The sequence below is a fragment of the Myotis yumanensis genome, unplaced genomic scaffold (genome assembly GCF_028538775.1).
Source record: "Myotis yumanensis isolate MYYU_CA2020_CCGP unplaced genomic scaffold, mMyoYum1.0.hap1 SCAF_8, whole genome shotgun sequence".
NCBI lineage: Eukaryota > Metazoa > Chordata > Mammalia > Chiroptera > Vespertilionidae > Myotis > Myotis yumanensis.
The window spans coordinates 50,205,517-50,227,538 of NW_027223759.1; the positions used below are offsets into that span (position 1 = coordinate 50,205,517).

The following is a 22,022-nucleotide window of genomic DNA, read 5'->3' on the forward strand; positions in this document are numbered from 1 at the left end:
CGCTAAATATTCTTATAAATTATACCTATTTTTATACTAAATATGCCTAAGAGTGATGAGGGAGAATTCATGAATAGCAAGCAAACTTTTGAATCTTGGGGGGTAGGAAGAAGAGAGTGAAAAATGGAATTTCAGGTGTCACAGAGACACGCTGTATAAACTTCAGTGTGAATTTTATTTTTATTTTTTAAATATATCTTTATTGATTTCAGAGAGGAAGGGAGAGGGAGAGAGAGATAGAAACATCAATGATGAGAGAGGGTCATTGATTGGTTGCCTCCTGCATGCCCTCTTCTGGGGATTGAGCCCGCAACCCAGGCATGTGCCCTGACTGGGAATCGAACTGTGATCTCCTGGTTCATAGGTTGATGCTCAACCACTGAGCCAAGCTGGTCAGGCATTCAGTGTGAATTTTAAAAGTTTGCTTTGGTGAGTTAAAAATCCCCAAACACAAATGCCCCCAATAAAAAATGTTAGGGAAAAAAAACTATTATGTGGAGTGGGGAAACAAAACTCTCTTTTGTGTTGGATAATTTTTACCTTTACTTATGGAGCAGCTTCAAAAGGAAGTTATAATCAACATCTTATGAGGGTGACATTATGGGGTTTTTATTGACCTTGTTTAATTTTGCTTTGCATGATGTTAACTCTTCTAAAATTAATTTGGAGATCCTTCTTCCCCTAATGACTGGGGTTGAATGGACATGGAGATGTTGGAAAGAATTCACCGCTTTCAAAATCTTTATATGTGCAGGGAATACCATTTGAAATGACTAGCATTTTAAGTCAGAACATTTCACACTATGCTAAATAATATTCTTCACAGTAACTGCTTAGGAGAAGTATACACATGTAGAAAGCTTCAGTTGTTGTAGTTCATGAGCCTGGCCTTGAGTCTGAGGTTCACCAGTGTTCAAACATCCATAGAATATCAGGGATTTCAAGGCTTTGATTTCAGTGCAGCCTTCTTTTAAAAATAAACATCATTTCTCACTTATGAAGTAAATCTGCTGCACTCAGTACCACAAGAATTCCACAATTCATTAACCACTAGTAGCCAGGTGCATGAAATTCGTGCAAATTAAAAGGGAATTAATTGCCCTAACCTGTTTGGCTCAGTGGATAGAGCATCAGCCTGTGGACTCAAGGGTCCCAGGTTTGATTCCGGTCAAAGGCATGTACCTTGGTTGCAGGCACATCCCCATTGGGGAATGTGCAGGAGACAGCTGATCGATATTTCTCTCTCATCGATGTGTCTAACTCTCTATCCCTCTCCCTTCCTCTCTGTAAAAAATTAATAAAAAATATATTTTTTAAAAAGGGAATTAATTAGCAGAGATATTTTAATATTGCTATTTGCCCTTTATAATAGAAGTGTGAGAGATGAAAGGAAATTAGTAAAATATATATGAAAATAATATATAAATTTATTAATAAATAAACAGTAACAAAAGGATATAACAACAGAGACATGATATAAAAACGACAAAAACATGATATGAAAACAACAAAAACATGATATGAAAACAACAGTGATGCAAACAATGGCTGATAAAGTGATTAAACTTATTCTAATATCTCCCTGCACACCACATTAAGAGTGAAAACACTTTCAGAGTGCTTGACTAATTTCCCTTGTGATGAAGTATTTAGAACTTTAACTGTAACGTCACATGCTCTTTAAACTCGAGAGAAAGCAACATATAACTGACCATGTGCAAAAATGGGTTCAGGTAGGAATATGCCTACTTTGTCTAGAGTTTGTCCTTGTGATTTATAGTAGTCATCACAAATGCTGGCATCATGGGAAACTGTCATCAAATCAATTTAAATGGGAGGCCAGTGTCAGATGGGAACAAATTAATTTTTGGAATCAGAACAACCTCTCCCTCTGCAGATCCTGTTAATACTTCAGCTTTGATAATGTTAGGTAATAATCTTTTGATAATAAATCTGGTACCATTACAAAGACCCCATTTATTATTGAGATTTCTCAATAGCATGATGATTGCACCTACTTTCAATTTTAATTTATGACACGGCATTCCCGAAGGAGCAATACTATTAAGAAATTCGAGGGGGAATTTTCCTTTTCAGCATCATCTGTGGAATCAATGGAATGATCACTCAAATATGTATGAAAATCTCCATTGAGTATATCCAAATTTTCTTCATTTAATTTTTGAACATGCTCATTTTTTGGACAAAGAATTGCACGTTTAGATATATTTTTAATGTTATCTATAGCAGTGGTTCTCAACCTTGGCTGCACATTAGAATCACCTGGGAATCTTTTTAAAATCCTGATTTCTGGGCCTCACCCTCCGGAAATTGTTTCTTTGTTAGGGGGTGGGGCCACAACATTAGTAACAAAGAAACAGAATTTCCGGAGGATGAGGCCCAGAAATCAGGATTTTAAAAAGATTCCCAGGTGATTCTAATGTGCAGCCAAGGTTGAGAACCACTGATCTATAGATATAGTATTTCCAAAGGTAGCTTCAATAATAGATCCATTACAAATTATTTCACTTCTACGCTCTGCTCCAAGGGTGGGTTCCTGCCTGAAAACTCTCCCTAAGGGCCAGTTCCTGCCTGAAACCTCTCCCTGAGGGCGGGTTCCTGCCTGAAGCCTCACCCTCCAGGAAACAGCTTGGGGAGGGCGCAGCTGTTTCCAAGATGACCCCTGCAGGACTGACTTCCTTCTGGTTGGTCGAGGTTCTGGCCGAGATGTTACACCCAGGGTTTTTATATAAGTAGATTAGTATTAGAAGTTCAAAGGATCTCAATTTATTAGGTTTCAAAAGTATGGATCTATTTCAGAAAGCTGAAGGCACATATGAAATCATTTTCAATTGCTATCTGTTTACCTTGGATTGAACTAATTTCTGCCTCTCATACTTACTCCATAGAGATGAACAGAAGTATACTACTGAGACTATATTAACCAAAATGATATAATGTTTGCAAATAAGTTTAGTATGATAAAAACAACAACTTTGGAGCAGATAAAAGCCAGTGGATAAATACAGAAACTCCAAGAATCAACCCTACACCACCATTTGAAGTACAACTTGCAATACAGCTTCTGATACTCACCAGTGAATGATTAGAGGTGGATGGATTGACACTATCAACACTGTCAGCACTGTCACAGCTAAAAACTTCATCATCTGATTCCTGCACAGAGGAATAGGATCTGTCAATTTCTTCACACTTCCCCCTTAAAATTCCACTCATAGCTATAGCACTGTCACATGTACCTGGAACAGAAACAGGAACAACAGAGCATTGAAATACTTGACCACTGATTGCATACTCATGGTTTCCAAATTGTTTGGGTGGCTGTGATTATTTTTTTTTATTGAATTCATTGAGGTGTCATTGGTTAATAAAATTATATAGGTTTCAGGTATACAATTCTATAATACATTGTACTATGTATTGTACTGTGTGTTTATCATCCCAAGTCTCCTTCCATCACCATTTATCCCCCCCTTTACCTCCTTCCCTCTGGCAATCTCCATACTGTTGTCTATGTCCATGCATCTTTCGGGGCTGTAATTTTTTGAACTACATCTACCACATTATCATATCTATGCAGAAATTATCCTGTCTATAATGTTTGAAAGCATTGAAAACAATTCTACCCTGATTGTTATTTGCACTCTCATCTGACAACAGTATTTTATAAGAAAAAAATCAAAATTAAAAATGTGGAATCAGAGAGTTGCATAGGCAATATGTTTTAGTGTTTTCAAACGTCAAAACAGGAGTCAAATACATTTATTTGATTTGTTCTAGTAAACCGTGTTCTGTCTTTGACAGAGCCAGAGTTCAGAACAAAATAGATCACTCACTTGCATGCTGTCATACCCACAGCATACTGATTAGGGCACGTCTATCTTACTTGGAATTTCCTTTTTCTCAGGTACAAAGACATCTACTTTCCTGGGCCTCTTTGTCCATCAAAAATCAAATTGGTTGTTAGGAATGGCTATACCTGCAGAATTTAGATGCCTTATCATGTTTCCAGTCAAATAAGCAGAGCTACAGGGAATACTTGAGTCCTAGCCAAGGAGGTTGGCGCAATACATCATATATATATATATAGTAAAACACAGTCCCTAAATATTTTACTGGGTAAAATATTTATTTAAGTCTCTTCACTCTCTGTATCAACACATCAGTGAAAGCTAGGCAGAGGTATCCCATTGCATTAAAAAAATGTTAATATCCATTTAGATGAGTCATTAAATCTCTGAGAGGAATAATTTCTTCATAGCCACAGAGTAACTGTTCAGGTTATCAGCAGTTGCAAACACAAACTCTACAATGCTGGCAACCTCAATGAGTGAAGAGGGTCAGATGTAATAAAACCATGCAGTCATCTTAGTTTTCTCTTTTGTCTACTGTTATTTTTTAAATATTTTTATTGATTTCAGAGAGGGAGGGAGAGGGAGAGATAGAAATATCAATGATGAGAGAGAATCATTAATCAGCTGCATCCTGCACACCCCCTACTGGGGATTGAGCCCACAACCCAGGCATGTGCCCTTGACCGGAATCAAACCCAGGACCTTTCAGTCTGCAAGCCGGCACTCTATCCACTGAGCCAAACCAGCTAAGACTCATCTACTGTTATTTGTAACAAAGGTATGAAGAAATACTTCTACACCCTAAGGGGAATCATAGCACAGGAACAATAGAGAATGCTCTCACAAACAAGGAGACAGTAGGTGGTAGTAGTGTGAACTGTGGTGAACAAGAGATGCATGCCTAGGCCAAAGGGAGTACCTGTACTCAAGTCCAGATCACAGTCTCTTTCAATGATGGTAGCTACATTTCCTTGGGACATATTTGTTGGGGTCCTTCTATGCTTTCTGCTTCCTCATACTCCTAACTCGCATATGATTTTGGCTTCTGACAGACCTGCCTCTACCTCAATATATCCTGAAAATCTCAAATCTGAATGCCAATTGACTCATTCTTTCAGTCTATCTCAGTTCAGATTGTTGCAAAAGGGAATCCAAATGTTGTTCAGTCATTGATGCCATTCAATAGAAAAAATATTTGTTTGTCTGGTGCCCTTTGTTTAGGAGCCATTTATTATTTATTCAGTAAACATCAATTGAGCTTTCATCATGTACCAATGACTATTTTAGATGCTGGAGAATAAAGTACAACACAGAAAAAAAAAACTTTCTCTAATGGTGCTCACTTACTGGGTGTTTTTTGGTGAAGGGGTAAACAAATAATAAACAGGTAGGTAAATTAAAATATATAATATGTCATATGGAGATCAAAGCTATGGAGAAAAATAAGCAAGTAAGTGGTATAGTGACTACAAGTTTGGTCGATAAAGAACTATATATATATACATATATATATATTATATGTTTTTATTGATTTTAGAGAGAGAGGAAGGGAGAGGGAAAGACAGAAACATGGATGAGAGTCTGGCTGATGTGGCTCAGTGGTTGAGCGTCAACCCACATTCATGTTTCTCTCTCTCTCTCCCACTTTCTTCTTCTCTCTCTGAAGTCAATTAAAAACAACAACAACAACAATAAATATTTAAAGGCCTAGTCAGTTTGGTTCAAAAAGAAACATCAATGAGAGGGAAGCATCAACATCGATCGGCTGCCTCCTTCACACCCCCTACTGGAAATCAAACCCACAACCTGGGTGTGTGCCTTGAGTGGGAACTGAACCTGTGACCTCTTGGTGCATGAGTTGATGCTCAACCACTGAGCCACACCAGCAGGGAAGGACATTCTACTTTTTGATGAGCTAATGTCACAGTGAGAAAGTAGCATTGAGACATGGAAGAAGTGAGAGAGCTGGCAATTTTGCCATCTGGGGGAAGAGTCAAAGGAATGGTACCAAGGCCCTGGGCTGGGTATAGTAGGCAATGAGGTTAGACAGGTATTGGGGGCTATAGTGTGTAGAGCCTGTGAGGATGTGGGCTATTACTCTAGATGAGATGGAGGTCACTATGGGCTTAAATAGTAGTGACATCCTGGTTCATAATGTCACAGGACTACTCATTGGCCTGTCGTTTCATAAGGCCTGTGGTAAAGGGAAAGGTAAATTTGGCAGGAGAAGAAAAAGATTAAGAATTAAGAAAGAGCCCTAACCGGTTTGGCTCAGTGGATAGAGCGTCAGCTTGCGGACTGAAGGGTCCCAGGTTCGATTCCGGCTAAGGGCATGTACCTTGGTTGTGGGCACATCCCCAGTAGGAGGTGTGAAGGAGGCAGCTGATCAATGTTTCTCTCTCATTGATGTTTCTATCTCTCTATCACTCTTCCTTCCTCTCTGTAAAATATTCAATAAAATATATTTTAAAAAAAAAGAATTAAGAAAGATATGACTTAGTGGCTCAGATGAGCAGTTAAAGTCAGAAAACCTAATGAGTGTGTGGGCTGGAGAGGTTATTTGTTCCTTTTGAGGGGAAATAATTTAGAAAAATGTTAGAAGAGGAGGAAAGGTCAAAGTGCTTCCCAAAGCAATGTGGTTACTTAATTTTACCTAGAACCACCTCTGTCTCTAGACTTCCCAATTATTTTATAACTAGTAGCCCAGTACACAAAATTCGTGCACTGGGGGGAGAGGGGGTGGGGAGGAATTCCCCAGCCTGGCCTATGCCCTGTCACAGTGTGGGAGCCCTGCGATCCATTGCCCCAAAGAGGTAGGCCAGAGCCGGGGGAGACCTGCGGACCCCAGGCCGGGCCGTGGTGGAGGCCTGTGGACCCCCAGGGGTGGGACCGCAGCAGAGGCGCACAGAGAGGGAGGCCTCCGCTGCGGCCCCACCCCTGTTCCCGCTGCAAGGCCCCACCCACCTGAGCCTGCTGCTCATGCAGCCTGCTGATCAGTCATTACTGTGATGGTGTCTCGACCAATTTGCATATTACCCTTTTATTAGATAGATTGTGGAGGCCATCTTACAAGCTAGGTCTCAAATAGGATCAGTTCAGATACATTGTACCACTCTGTGGTGTTCCTTTTTTAAAATAAATTAACAATGAAAAAGTACATTATCCTTTATCATCCCAGAGGGCTAAAGGAATACATTTTTAATTTGGTAGATAAGAACAAATATATGGATAGTGACCACTATCAAGGATTTACTTATTTGTAGGAAAATGAAGGCAAAGAGTTAATAATTATTTTACCCACCGTCCTCCCTAAAGTTTCTTATTCAAGATTTTTTAAATGTCAAATACACAGCCACTACCTGCTACTGCCAGGGTTCTAGGACCCTGGATCTGGGTTAACCCTGTTTGAAAGCCAGACAATCTTCAACTTAAAAAGTCATTTGGTGACCTAATATGACCATTATTTGGTTGACGAGATTGCTCTTATTTTTAACTGATTTAAGAAAGTTTTCAAATAATTGCTTGTAAAGACTGAGAACTGTTGATAGATTTTAAAAAAATATTGATATACCTTAAGTTTTTAGTTACAGGAAACTATTTGGAAAATTTTCCTTAGCTGTTATGAAATCCATGTAAATAAGTTGTGCATGAATTTGCTCCTATTTATGCTTTTAGTTTCTGGTGACCTTGAAGAATCTTGCACTAAGTCATTAGAGAAAGACTGAACTATATAATTAGACATCTGAGTAAACACAGAGAAAGGGTAGGGGAGAAATATCCCAAAGCATAATAGACACTTGTTGGAAGAGAGAGACTCATCCTCATTTGTGTTTGCCAATCTGATTTCACTGTCGTGTACTCTGGTTGTAGTACTAAAATTGCAATGCTACAATTATTTCCATGGCAACAGTTGGTGAGATCAGGCAGGAGAAGCTAAAATGTGGGAGTTTAAGATGCTACCCCTATTCAGATGTCTGCAGTAACAAGTGGGGAAGGAGAGCGACTGAGGGAGAAAACAGTTACTACAAATGTCCTTGATTGAGACTGTTCCATCCACATATCAAGTGAAAGAAATCCTAAACAATATTAAGAGTCACCCTATAACACAGAATGCTGTTGAGAATATATGGCTGGAAGAAACTGTTAGCAAATAGCAAAGTACATATGGCTTATTTATATTTTTTGGCACTTAAGATTACAATATTTGTTAGAAGCCAAAAGTTTTAGAATTCTATTCAGAATCCCTTTAACAGGGTTCTGTGTTTCCCAGATTTTCTTCATCTGATGAGAATACTGTATTATTACTACTCCTTTATACAATAATTCTTTTTGAAAGCTATATAAAATAATTTTCTCAATACTGCTTCTAATATGAAGAATTAGTTACCCATGGATATGGATTGATCACCAGATGTTAATAGGTAAAAATTAGAGTAAGAGTGGGGACAGGAAATTAAAGTTAGTGATGGATGCCGAATAAAGGTGAATAAAAGCAAAAGTAGATTGAATGGCCCTTGGAATTTGGAGGGGAAAGTAGGACATGGAGGAGAGTCAGAGAGGGATGGAGGGAACTCCCCAAAGATGGACATTTTTGTTACTTGAGAGAACCGGCATTGATTTTTATCAAGAATTTATTAGTCACAGAAAGAGTGAGAGGTAGAAGAAGTGAGCCTGGGTTATAATATCTATGGAGAAATGTCATTCCAAAGTTCAGAGAATTTGGTACATCTTCCTTTGTGTTGAGAGGCAAATGGGAAGAATTGCTTTAATATGAACTTGTGTTGTTATCTGGATCCCCTAATTAAAAGCACATCCATCGCCCTGGCCAGTTTGGTCCAAGGACTGAAGGGTCTCAATCCTGGTCAAGGGCATGTACCTCAGTTGCAGGTTCAATCCTCAGTGCCAGTTGGGGTGCGTGCGGGAGAAAACCAATCAATGTGTCTCTCTCACATCAATGTTTCTCTCTCTCTCTCTGTCTCTCCCTCTCCCTTACACTCTCTAAAAATCAATGGAAAAGATATCCTTGGGTGAGGATTAATAACAACAACAAAAGAAGCACATGGGTTAATTTGAAGTTTAAGATCTGAGAGGCTGGAGCTAGAAAAAGCTTAGGAGACAAGCAATCTGCATTGTTACCGCTCATTTGCCTTTAGGTATAGGAAAGTGGTGATGTGTAATGCTGTAAAACTTAGACTAGGCTAATCATTAAAATTTCTTAGGGAGATTTAAAAAAATAGAGTCCCAGGAATCACTGGAATGGTGAAGAGGGTGAAGCCAGTTGCTTGAACACCTGCTTTCACCATTTCTTAAATAGTTTTTCAGCAAGCTAATTAATTTCTCTGAGCCATATTTTCTTACCTGTAATATGGGATTATGAGTAGCTGTTTTAGTGTTAGAATATGCACTGCAGGTGCGCTCCTAATAATCGTTAACTTCTACATTCTCCATGGATACCTATTATGTACTCCAGATGCCTTGCATTATAGCTAAAACAAAACAAAAACAATTCTCTAAAATCTTGGCTGAGAGTATAATTTAGCCAGATTAGTATAAAGGAGGGCTATGAATTAGGAGTGAGAGACCAGACACTCTATTTGCACTTTGAGGCATTGAATGGATGACAACAGCACAGAAAACTAGGGGAGATAAGGTCTTTAGAGGATGCCCTTGCTGAATGAGCATGACCAGAAGAACAGTGTCAGGTGATCCTGTGTTGCCAAAAGCCCACCTCAAACTCCATGGGGATCCCTAAGAAGTCTCTAGAAGCCCAGTTTTACCTAAAACAATCTGAGGAGACTTGTAGGGTGAGTTCCCTCCCTTGTTAAGTGACCTTGTGTTGCCAAAAATGCCACCTCACACTCCGGGAAGGAGTGTGAATTGATTAACACTATAATTTTTTAACCTAGGATTTTTCTACTGATAACATGAGCATGTTTCCTTCTCATTAAATAACTTTCAAAACTATGTGTTTTTGTCTTATTTGATTTTTATTTTTGTGCTTAAGGCTACGTAGCATTTTATTGAGTAGCCATGCCATAATGTCATCTAACACTTTAAAGGAGATATGTGGGTTTTTTTAAAGTATTTATTATTACAAATCATCATATATTAATATTTTCTTTCATGTTGTCTTTGTGTATACCTCTGATATATCTTTAGGATGAATTCTAAAAGTGGAATTACTGAGCTTTCAATACACATTGCTAAATTACCTGGCAGAAAGTTTCCACCAATTTACATATTCAATGGTGGATTGGCATATCACGTTATCATATACTTGCCATTACTATTGACATTGCTATTTTTTTTCATATATTTTATTGATTTTTTACAGAGAGGAAGGGAGAGGGATAGAAAGTTAGAAACATCAATGAGAGAGAAACATCGATCAGCCGCCTCCTGCACACCTCCTACTGGGGATGTGCCCACAACCCGGGCATGTGCCCTTGACCAGAATCGAACCTGGGACCTTTCAGTCTGAAGGCCGATGCTCTATCCACTGAGCCAAACTGGTTAGGGCTTGACATTGCTGTTTTTAAACAGTTCTGTTATTTTTTCAGATACAAATGCACATACAGTGTTTACTATGTGCCAGGAACTTTCTAGCATAAGCTGTATACAAGATTCCTGATCCTCTAAGTGTGCATGTTTTTTATAATCCCAAGATAACACATATGGTAAGATATCACTCCCATGATTCCGGACACCTTTTATGGCAAAGGAAATCTTCATATGTAATTAAGGCCCCAAATCAGTGACCTGGTAGATTGTCCAGGTGGGCCTGGCCTATTCACATGAACATGTTAAATGTAAGGGTCAGATATGAAGGGTGAGAAGGGTTCAGTGCAAGACCCTGTGGCTGACTTTGACAATGGAAGGGGCCACAGTCCCATGACCAAAAGGAACTGAATTTTGTCAAAAAGAGCTTGGAAGCAGATTTTCCTCCAGAGTGACCAGACAAAAGTTCAGTTGAGCTGACCATAATTTCAGCTATGTGAAACTCTGAGCAAAGAACTTTGCTACACTGTGCAGGACCTGTAGCACTATACACTAATAAGTGGGCATCATATTATGTTGCTAAGTTTGTGGTAATTTGTTACACAGCAGTGGAAAACTAATACAACAGATATCAATTCATGTAATCTTCATCATGCCCATATGGTTCATTCCATTTTCAGATTAAAAACTGAAGCACAGAAAAGTTAGATAGTGAGACCGAGGTCATAGAGCTAATAGCTACAGGCAGCATTCGAACTAAGGCATTCTGGCATTTGATGAGCATACTTTTAATCAGCACATTCTTCCTTGATTCTTGACTCTTCACCACTAGAATTGCCTCCACAATTCTAATATCTCATACAATACTAACTCAACCAGTCAGTTGATGCCCAATGATCTAACTATAGAAATATGAAAAAAATAGAAAAACTAGCCAATATAGAAGAATTTTTGTTTTTGTTTTGTTTGGGGTTTTTTTTGTAATTCCTTAATGAGAAATAATATTTAGGAAGCTATTGAAAACCTTCAGGATTATCTTGCTTCTCCCATTCTTGGCTTATAAACAAAAAGAATGACTAGCAATAACAACTAAAATTGCATGCAATTCCTACGCCCAAATTCTGTGGTAAAAAATGTTCTACACCGACCTATCAATCTTTACAGTATCACACAGTTAGATAGCTGATTTTATAGAAAAGGAAACTGGCTCAGATAGTTTAAATAACTTGTCCAAATTTACACCAGCAGTAAGATGCCATGTCTGGAGCTGAACTACAGTCTGTATGATTGCAAAGTCCATTACACATTCCATCAATCATTATGCTGCACCACCTACAGAACTAATAGGTAAGCCAAGTTACAAGACCCCATTAGCTCAGAGAAAGCACTTTTAGAAACAGGCATGCTGGCTGGGTGACTGAATCATCCATTTTAAGAGTATAAATGTATACCACAGCACAGTTCCCATATAAATGAACTGAACACATCTGTGATATATTACCAATCACTTTGTCGTCAGACTCCCAGATATCCCATCAGGGCATATATCCACTTTTTTTTTTATCAGTTCTACCTGGCTGCGGTAGACACTTCTTCATGTCCCATATTATCTGCTTACATTTACCTTTACCTTCTGACATATTAAACTCCAGTAAAATAGCTGTATTAACTCTCAATATATACTCTTGGCTTCTTTGTACCTGATTCAGCATTGTTACTTGCCAAGCATTATGGCTTGGAATTTTTCATCAGAACACAATTCAAATGGCAGAAGAGCAGAACAATATTTCTGAACAATTTTAATCAAAGGTGTGGGAATTACAAAAAATATATATAAAGTATATATATATGTATATATATATGTATATGTATATATATATATGTATATTTATATACTATCTTATTTATTGCTAGTCATTCTTTTTGTTTATAAGCCAAGAATGGGAGAAGCAAAATAATCCTGAAGGTTTTCAATAGCTTCCTAAATATTATTTCTCATTAAGGAATTACAAAAAATATATATAAAGTATATATATATATATATATACTCTTATTTATATACTGTCTTATTTATATACTGTCTTATTTACCTGCCTTATTTATAGACAGGTAAAATACATATTACTATATTTTCTTTTTTAAAATATGTTTTTATTGATTTCAGAGAAAGGAAGGGAGACTGAGAGAAAGATAGAAACATCAATGATGAGAGAGAATCATTGATCGGCTGTCTCCTGCATGCCCCCTACTGGGGACAGATCCTGCAACCCAGATATGTGCCTGGACCAGGATTTGAACCATTACCTCCTGGTTCATGGGTCAATGTTCAACCACTGAGCAACACCAGCTGGACAATATCACTGTGTTATTTAAAATTTATATTACAAGTTAATATAAAAATTATAATTTATATACAATCAATCCATGGATGTACTATTGGATGACCGGTGTGTGTATGTATATCAGAGCCAGAATAGTGGTATTACAAAATAGCACAGTGCAGAGAGTCATGAAATGCGGACACAATTCCCTGTAAAGTAGGAGAGCTCAAATGGAGTGCATACAATAAAAAGCCTGCAATACAAAATCTTCCATGGCCTAATGGCATCTAAGTGACATGGAAGTTGTCACTTTGAAGAGCATTAACAGAGAAGCACATGAAAGGAAGGGACTATCTTAGAATGTAACGAGGGTCTGACATTGGGAGGGCATAAGAAAAGGGTAAGATGACTATCTGACAAGATTATTCGCTCATTTATTCAGTCAGCAAAACAATTTGGGACCACATAATATGTATCAGACATTATATTAGGTGTTGCTGATGCAAAGAAAAAGAAGCCGCCTAGTACTGAGAATTAAATTGAGATCGCTGAATTAAAGATTATAGAGAGGTCAAGGACGTGCCTGTAATGACCACACAAAAGGGCCATGGGACAGGCCTCAGGTGACCCTGAGGCTGCTCTCATTGGCTCTGCCCGTAAAGATGTGTGAAGATCTCTGAATATAGAAGCTTATACTGGAGTCCTCAAGCTCAGAGTTACCCATGTGACTCAGTCCTAGGGGACTTCAGGGACCAGCATGAGAGAGTCCACTCGTGGCCCTTTACTGATTCAGATCATAGTGGCCAAATAATCAAACATTTGAAATATAAGTTTGATAAGTTTCAAAAAGGAAATTTTGAGAAAGCAAAGCAAGAATTTTTTAAAATAACATTTGAAAGCCTTTCCCATCATCCTTCTGCTCTAATATTCTGACAGCATTACAACCAGTATAACCTGGGTGAGGATGAATGACAAATATTGATTTTCTGTGGCCAGCCTAAGTGGGATAGAAAAGGAAGTGAAAATCTTTGTAAATAGATTCAGGAGTCCTGTTTAGGAAATTATTTGTGTCATTTATTAAATGTAATGTGATATACCCACAACATGACAACTAACTATATCAACACTTACTAGAAAACAAAGCTGCAATGCATTTTTCACATTGACAATATACTCACAGAAGGTCAAGGGCACTGTGACAGTAAGTCAAAGCGATCAGGCTCACAGAATACCAAGGGGAGCATTCTGCACATCTCCCAATGTCCTGTGTTGTTATGCACTGGGAATCATCTGGCCACGCCATAATTTTTCACTTTTCAAAGTCCTCCTAAACTCTGCTTTTCTTTCATCCAGTAATTAATGCATTAGATCCACATATAATGAGTGTCTGTCATTGGGAGGGTATAAGAAAAGGGTAGGATGACTGAGCCTGTGTTGGGCTGTTGTGATTTTGCCTAAGCAAATCATCTGGCTTCCCACTAAAAAATCACTGTGAAACTGCATCTTACTTCCTTCATAGGAAAATGAGCAATCCAGGAAGGAATGATCTCTACAGGCCACTCCCATGCTTTTAGGGTAATGAAAGACGACAATATCCAAAGGAAAATAATGAAAATCAAATGAGTATTTGCCAAATAATTTTATAAACTTTATAGTCATTATATAAAGATATAAACATTTACATAAGAATTACTTTTACCTGGTGGTTGATATTTTTGTTTAAAATAATATTGTTGTAAATGTGCATGGGAGTCAGGAGAAATATAGTAATATATTGTATGCACCACCCTTTGTTGTTATATTGAAAGATATGTTAAGCTCTTGATCTAACTAGAATACAAGACTCTTTGGAAATAAATCATATGGCTACTATTTACTTTTTTAGCCATGAGACTAAAATGAATGGCAAATTTGATCTCATGTCAAGTGCATTTCTTGCTAAAGCGTGATCCTTAGAATTAGTATTGACATTTATCAAGGTCATCATAATCTTGAATTAAATGCTTCAAAAGCTACATTGAGTCTGTATTCTCATAGTATGTGTATTCAACAATTTTCATGTCAAACTAGTTAGTCTAATATAACTGAGATCAAAACAATTGACAGAAATCCAATGATCTGTCAACTGATTCAAGGAGATGTGTGAAACATCCAAATGTGATCGTTAGCTTGATAATTAAATCCATGACTTGCTTCTTGATTCACAAAATGGTAAATAAAGAGTAATAGTGCTGCTTTGAACCAATCCTGATTCTATACTTAACATAAGCCCTATGTTATATTATTAGGTAGTAAATATGTACTAAGTCAAAAATAACTTCTGATCAATATTTTTCAATTATGACCTACCATAGTACAATTGTTAATGTGCCTTTTCATTAGTTTGTACCTTAACTACATAACAGTGTGAAACCTGACCGAAGCTTTCCACCTTGGTATAATTTCTGTTTCTTTTAAATCCTACCTTTCCACTTCCAGTAATGTAGGGCTACTTGCCAAACTAGCATATTTTCATTATTGATATTAAGTTATTTAGCTATATTACAGAGGAAGCTATTAATATTTCATTTTCCTGAATACATTTTGTGAAACTTAAAAGACAGTTGTAAATTCACATATGAATATGGCAAGCTACTTCTAGCAAATAAAGAAGCATAAAGCAATAAAGAGATACTACTAATAAACAGTAATTAAAAATTATCTGCAGTTAAGAGTAAGACTATGAAATGCATTATTTTCAGGAGCTTAAAATATACTTGATAATTTTGATTGTGCCTTAAAATGAGGATTCTTTGCACAGGTTGCATAATCCATTTACTAGCCTAATTTGTCAGCATATTCTTTAATGTCATCTGTATTTATGCTGAAAGTACTGCCACTAAAGTGTTTTGCTCATGTTAATTGATAAAAACTGAATACTTCCCTTTATACTATCTCTTTTTAAAATATAACATACTTACATACCAAATTCATTTAACTTTAAGTAATGTATTGGCCAAATACTAAATACATTAAAACATGGTTTAATTACATGATACTTTATTTGCTACATTGCTGACACTAAATCTAAGAGACTAAGGTTAATATTATGAAAATAAAGTGTTATGTCAAAAACAACTGACAAAAGAGTAAATAGTTAGAAATCTCATCTAAATTACAATAAAATAGGAAAAAAGTGATAATTTTATGATGATTTTCTTTCCTCACCAAATAACTGAGAGAATAACAATGTATAATGAAAGTGTTTTAATTTAAGAAATTGCCTAGGGTAAAATATGACAATAAAGAAAAGTTAGATAAAATAAATTTTTATTTCCGTAAAAGCAAAAGGCTTCTAATAAAACAAAAAGAGCACATATGAATTTATGATAATTTCTATTAAGTTTCAAATATATTACCTTAATAACATAAAATCGTCTTTAGGTGCTGTTTAATAATATTAAACCACTTTTAGATTGTTGCAATGTGTAATTTTTTATATATTAGATAGATCACAGAGGTAGAGAAATAACTGCATTAATGAAACATGGTCTGAATATTTAAGTTTAAAAAATTCTCAATCTAATATGCCTCCACTTCAGCTCGCTTTCTCTCTCTCTCTCTTTCTCTTTCTCTCTCTCTCTCTCTCTCAGTCTCTGCAGTAAAAACTACCATAGTTATCTCATGGAGATAGCTCACACTGGCATCTGCCAGTGGATAACAGCAGATGCTTATTGAGAAAAGGTTTATCTACATTTCATCCAAAATATGTGAACCATTACGGAAATTATAAAAAGCAGCAACAATACACTGGTTTTATTCAGAACCTTTCCCTTAGTGATTATTAAAAGGATGATATTTTTAGCCAAAGAAAGCAACATGCATCTGCAGCAGCTGGTTTCCAAGGAAACAGAATAATTTAAAAGCATGTGGAACTCTGCTCTCTCATTTTCATCAATTCTCCTTCATTCCTGGAGTTAGCTTTACTTGGAATTTTTAATTTCCAAAAAATATAACTGCCTTGGCTTATTTTCTCTAACACATATCAGGCAGTGAATATCTGGTCTTATATGTCATCCTAAATTCCAACCTAGGGGGTAGATTAATTTCTACTATCATTTTGTTTTAAAAACCATGATCAAAAGAATCAATAATGAGAAACATGGCAATGGCTCAGTACCATACGATGATTTTTGAAATCCAGAAATAGTTTAACATAAACCATGCAAGAGTGTTTGCTTGGGTCAATATGACACTTAAGTATGTAAACATATTACTCTCTGTATTTAGTACATTTAGGAAGTTTAAGATAGTTCTTCATTCATTTAGATAATTGTTACCCAATATTCAGTAGTTTCCCTCCCCCTTTTAAAAATTTTGCAAGAAATATTGTTTTTGTCTGATACTTAAAGATAAAACTTATCTTTTAAATTACAAAAAAGCAAAAACAGGACCCCCCCAAAACCTTAGAAATTATTTATATTCATTCTTATTAGTTTGTGGTTCATTAAAAAAAAGTATTTTAAAAATATATTATTTCATTGAAATGATGTAATCAATTACATCATTGAAAGACTTTTATTTTGTTATTACAATCAACAAGTATTAATTAATTGCCAATGGACCCAGGTCAGTAATAATCTTTAAAAAAGCTCAGTGTTTCAAAGGTTACCCCACCCTTATTGACCTATATTTATGAATTAAGAAAAGAATAAAATAAAATGACTTGGAGTAAAACTTTTCAATGTATTTACTGTAAGTGTGTCAGTCTACATATCTGGAACTTTCTTATTTTCCCTAAGTGGGGGGTTGGGGGGGGGGGGAACAATATTAACATATATAAGCCACTGATAAAGTAAAATCTTAACTTTTGAGCTTTAAAAAAAATATTGCCTAGAAATATTCCCAACAACATGAATACTATGATGGAATTCTTATCCAGATATATTTTATTGATAAATGAAACTAGCAATGAAACTGGGCTATTATGATGCAATTTTTATGGTAATGTTTAATTTTTCCCAAATAGATTTCTGTGCTTTTAAAATGAAAGCAGTCCCACGCATATTGACAAGTATAGAGTTTACATATAATATACGCTTACAATTTACTAAATAAAATGATGCAACTACCCAATAGCATAAGATTTATCAATAAAGAAAGTTAAAAGGAATTAAATACACATAAATCACTCATTCTAAATTAGTGTTAAAAGGGTCTACAGCCAGCAAAAATTATTTTTCTAAGCCATTCGCTATATTGTAAATATTAGAAGACACCACATGAAATTATACATTGCATATTTAGAGAAAGGTCCATTTTCCCAGGACCTGTGGAATTTCCCGAGCTCTCCTTTGATTCCTAACAACATAAGCTTAAGTAAAAGCAAAAAAAGCACACGATGACTCATTTTATCAATTAATTTTGCTTCAGGAACGCATGCTTAGAAAGTTACCCAGGATAAGACATGCCTCTGGTGTTTTTATCCGCTAAGGGTTCTGCAGGGAGAAAGAACAACTCACTACAAGGCTCCCTCAAGCAATGAAAAGGACATACTTTCAGGAAATGTCTTCAGAATGACTTTCATATTACAAAATTCTCTTAGTGGGAATTGAGAAGCATTTTCTTTTGAATAAAAATAACATTTTATCTTCTTGTTTGTCCTTACCTGTAAATATGGTTTCTGTACTTCTGCTCCGTCAGATCAGACTGAAGACTTCACTCCTCCCTCTTCTATCCATCAGGCAGCAGCCAACCAATAACAAAAGCCAGATCCTGGCATTCTCTGGTTCCTGCTCCCGGCTCTGTTTCCCTCCCTTACTCCCTCCCACCCCCACTCTTTTGGAAGACAAATCCTTGCAGCTGGGAGAGAGAAAGGAAGTGGAGAAAAAGAATATGGAGAAGAAAGGAATAAAGAGATGAAAGATATTTCAAAGAACAGCTCCTATGAAAAATATCTGTAGGTGAACTCAGCTGAAGTAAATGTCTTGCTTTGGATTTCGGAAAACAGGGTCAATCAATCCTCCCTCAGCTGAAATCAAAGCAAAACACAGGGAAACCTAGGTAAATCGCCTATTAATTCAGCTCCCGCTGTTTTTCCCAGTACAGAAAATTTATCCCCTCATTGCACATTTTGATATGCAGATAGACCAGGTTGAGGCTGAACATCAAGATAATATTATGCATATAGAGTCTTGCAAAGAGATAAAATTAAACTGACTTGAGACCTTGTACATTGATAGATCATACTATTTGCATTTCAACCTCTGTTTGGCACTGTTTCCATTTAAAACCAGTGTCAAAGCCTAATCAGTATGAAAAATATATGTTATCCTGAATATTAGAATATTCAAATATTTCAAAATTGTGTGGTTTGCATTCCTGCATATTTCTTAAGTGTTGGCATCAATTTGTCTATGTAAATAATGGAGCTTGTTAAAGATTAAAAAGGAATCAGCACTTAGTTGCCATGTCTCAAAGTGACTAATTAAACTCCAATTTTATTCTAGTAACCTTGGGCAAAATCATTTCATGTCTGAACTAAAAAGCATAACATGTGTAAAAGAACAATGGGGGAAAACATCACATTAGAATTCTTTAAGGCAACAAAACAAATTCATCCACAGCTTAAAGGATGTTAGGTGGAGACTATCAAAGATTTTGAAATATCTATATCTATCTATATCTATATCTATATCTATATCTATATCTATATCTATATCTATCTAAATTATATATCTATATTTATATCATCATCCATATCTATATATCTACCTACATTTACACAGTATATTCTTACCTAGTCGTCTAGTGCACAAAATTTGTGCACGGGGGGTGGGTGGGTTAGGGGTCCCTCAGCCCAGCCTGAACCCTCTCGCAATCCAGGACTGCTGGCTTCTAACTGCTCGCCTGCGTGCCTGATCACCCCTAACCGCCTCTGCCTTGGCCCCTGCCACTGCGCCTTCATCTAAAAGGACGTCCAGAATAACATCCAGAAGGTCATTCTGCTGTCCAGTCTAATTAGCATATTATGCTTTTATTATTATAGATATTCAAAATATAATACAAACCATAATTCTTTATGATAAAAGGAACTATTAATTGAGCTTCTGGTTCTCAGGGTAGTCGGATAATGTTTTCTTGGGGAGATGTAAATTAAACAATGGATGTTATTTCTATCTTAGAGGTATCTACTACCTACCTGAGATATTTATAGGCTTTGCAACTTAATTTCTTAAATAAGTAATATGGAAATAAGACTAAGAGAAAAAAGAAGAGAGAGAAATGGCAAGGAAATATTCTTTATTTCCGAGAGTAACTATCATGAGGGTAAATATTGATAGTCTAGAAATAACTGTATGAAAGGGTTTAGGGGTGTCAATACTGTTAGGAGGAGAGTAGCTGGTAACTTCACCTGAAACTGACTGTAGATAGAAGGGTAATGATTTTTACTGTGTGCGCAGTTATTTGGAGTAGCTTTGGAAGGCTCTGCTTGAGATAAGGGGAAAGTTAAACCATCCCTTATTTCCATCCTAAGCCCTCTGCCTTGGAAAATGCTTTTAAAGGCCCTGTCATCCTACAGCTAGGAATAGCTGAAAATATCCCTAGAACAACATTTCTAAAAGTGGGGGCCTGGGTCATCTGCCTCAGAATCATTGCTGGGAAGCAAGTTAAAAATGCCGATCTGCCCTGCTGGTGTGGTTCAGTGGTTAAGCATCAACCTATGAACCAGGAGGTCACGGTTCAATTCCTAGTCAGGCACATGCCAGGTGTGTGAGCTTGATCCCCAGTGTGGGGGGTGTTGTGCAGGAGGTGGCTGATTAATGATTCTCTCTCATGATTGATGTTTCTGTCTTTCATTCTCTCCCTTCCTCTCTGAAATAAAAAAATAAAATAAAATATTTTAAAAATGCAGATTTGTACCCCCCCTCCCACTTAAGGAATTAGCATTTGAGGAGTTTGTGATTTAGCACCCCAGGGTATTTTTATGCCAACTATTCTAGGTTAGCGACTCAGTAGATAAGTGTTCCTTGGACACAAACTCTAACCAGATTATTTCTGGTTTGATTAAGGCACCATTATCTTAGATAAAGGAAAAAGAAGAGGTGGTAGAGTTGGGGAAGATAAACTTAGTTGGGACATTTGATTTTTTTTTTAATATCCAGATTAGAATATTATGTACTCAATTGAAATCATGGATAGGTCTGAGGTCTAGGTACAATTTGGAGATTATCTATGGTATGGTTAATGCAATGAAAAGCGAATGAGTGCTCTTAGGGCCAATCTCAAAATTGTGGCATAAGGAACTTCTTTCTAAAAATTAAAAGTACAGACTAGAACTCCACCTCACACCACTGAATCAGAGGCTCTGCAATGGGGCTTAGGAAGCTCCATTTTCAATAAATTTCCAAGCTAACTTTTTTTTTTTTAATAAATCTTTATTGTTCAGATTACATTTGTTCCTCTCCCCCCCCCCCATAACTTCCCTCCTCCCAGTTCCTGCCCCACCCTCCGCCCTCACTCCCCACCCACTGTCCTCATCCATAGGTGCAAGGTTTTTGTCCAGTCTCTTCCCACATCTCCCATTCCCCATTCTCCTTCCCCCCCCCCCAAGAATAGTCAGTCCATTCCCTTTCTATGTCCCTGATTCATTGTAATCACCAGTTCATTCTGTACATCAGATTATTTATTCACTTGATTCTTAGATTCACTTGTTGATAGATGCATGTTTGTTGTTCACAATTTGTATCTTTACCTTTTTCTTCTTCCTCTTCTTAAAGGATACCTTTCAGCATTTCGTATAATACTGATTTAGTGGTGATGAACTCCTTTAGCTTTTCCTTATCTGTGAAGCTCTTTATCTGACCTTCAATTCTGAATGATAGCTTTGCTGGATAAAGTAATCTTGGTTGTAGGTTCTTGGTATTCAGCACTTTGAATATTTCTTGCCACTCCCTTCTGGCCTGCAAAGTTTCTGTTGAGAAATCAGCTGACAGTCGTATGGGTATTCCCTTGTAGGTAATTGAGTCTCTTTCTCTTGCTGCTTTTAAGATTCTCTCTTTGTCTTTTGCTCTTGGCATTTTAATTATGATGTGTCTTGGTATGGTCCTCTTTGGATTCCTTTTGTTTGGGGTTCTCTGCACTTCTTGGACCTGTAAGTCCATTTCTTTCACCAGGTGGGGGAAGTTTTCTGTCATTATTTCTTCAAATAGGTTTTCAATATCTTGCTGTCTCTCATCTTCTGGCACTGCTATAATCCTGATATTACTGCGCTTGAAGCTGTCCCAGAGGCTCCTTACACTATCTTCGTAATTTTGGATTCTTTTTTCATTTTGCTTTTCCGGTTGGG

The 22,022-nt window shown here is 36.8% G+C and overlaps 1 protein-coding gene across 2 annotated transcripts in view; it reads right to left on the minus strand.

Moving 5' to 3' along the window:
• CSRNP3 (cysteine and serine rich nuclear protein 3) overlaps positions 1–18,408 on the minus strand; it is a 186,196-nt gene extending 167,788 nt beyond the window's left edge. Inside the window, exons 1-2 of one of the 2 annotated variants that reach the window (XM_070422834.1) lie at positions 18,342–18,408; positions 3,097–3,177 (exon numbers count right to left, since the gene is read on the minus strand). The gene's annotated coding sequence lies outside the window, so the exon portion shown is untranslated. Of the gene's footprint in view, positions 1–3,096; positions 3,261–18,341 lie in introns of both variants that reach the window. The other variant, XM_070422833.1, reaches the window with a different exon arrangement.
• Between the last annotated feature and the right edge of the window lie 3,614 nt (positions 18,409–22,022).